General features: G+C 34.0%; 1 long non-coding RNA gene across 2 annotated transcripts; it reads right to left on the reverse strand.

Moving 5' to 3' along the window:
- Positions 1 to 8: 8 nt before the first annotated feature.
- Positions 9 to 821, reverse strand: LOC116162143. 2 transcript variants are annotated; one of them, XR_004143500.1, is made up of 4 exons: positions 789 to 821; positions 589 to 743; positions 199 to 363; positions 9 to 150 (listed from the first exon to the last, which is right to left on the reverse strand). It is a non-coding gene; the product is annotated as an uncharacterized LOC116162143 (long non-coding RNA). The 2 variants fall into 2 exon arrangements; XR_004143499.1 differs by having other exon boundaries at positions 199 to 743.
- Positions 822 to 1,100: the final 279 nt, after the last annotated feature.

Here is a 1,100-nt window from a genome sequence, read left to right on the forward strand (position 1 = left end):
TATTAAATGCCAGGGACGTACAGGAAGGGTAAATAGTTTAGGATCAGGAGTTATCCATACTGGCATTTGACTCAGGTACAATTGTTCACATAAAAAAATGGTTTTTCTTCGTAAAGTCCATCTTTGATTGGCGACCGTGATTGAGCTCACCTACAAAGACAAAAGTTTTAACAAGAAACGCAATTGGCAGATACTTACAGGATGGGGCAAAAACACCACTCTAGATTTGACTGTAAAATAAACATAAAAATAACAACTTTTTCCTGTACAAATGGGTACAGGGTGTCTCATATTTGCAATAGTCATCTCCGTAATCGATAATGCTATTAAAAAAACTATTATCCACGTCGCATGTGGCAGTTCCTAGAATAAGTAGAAGGGATCAGGTAAAAAAATTTGTGGAAAAACGCTAATTTTTAAAAAGGAACACCCTGTATATATTAATCTAAAAAGGTACATTAAATTCGTTTCCAAAATATAACACCAAACTGGTATTACAACTTATGAAGAGAATATTTTAATATCGTCCAAAGATTAAAAATACAGGGTGTTCCATTCAAAAAGGTGATGTCAGGATAAAAAAACAACCTTTCACTTATTATCGTTTATTAAATGCCAGGGACGTACAGGAAGGGTAAATAGTTTAGGATCAGGAGTTATCCATACTGGCATTTGAGTCAGGTACAATTGTTCACATAAAAAAATGGTTTTTCTTCGTTAAAGTCCATCTTGATTGAGCTCACCTACAAAGACAAGTTTAACAAGAAACACAATGGGCAGATACTTACAGGATGGGGCAAAAATACCACACGAGACTTGACGGTAAAATAAACATAAAAATAACAACTTTCCTGAACAAATGAATATACAGAGTGTCTCATATTTGCGACACTCGTCTCCGTAATCGTTAATGCTATTTAAAAAAAACTATTATCCGCGTCGCATGTGACAGTTCTCGGAATAAGGGATCAGGTAAAAAATTTGTGGAAATACCTACGCTAATTTTTAAAATGGAACACCCTGTATACTTTATTCTAAAAAGGTAGATTAAATTCTTTTCTAAAATATAACACCAAACTGGTACTACAACTTATGAAGAG

Source organism: Photinus pyralis, unplaced genomic scaffold (assembly GCF_008802855.1).
Source record: "Photinus pyralis isolate 1611_PpyrPB1 unplaced genomic scaffold, Ppyr1.3 Ppyr1.4_LG10, whole genome shotgun sequence".
Taxonomy (NCBI): Eukaryota; Metazoa; Arthropoda; class Insecta; order Coleoptera; family Lampyridae; genus Photinus; species Photinus pyralis.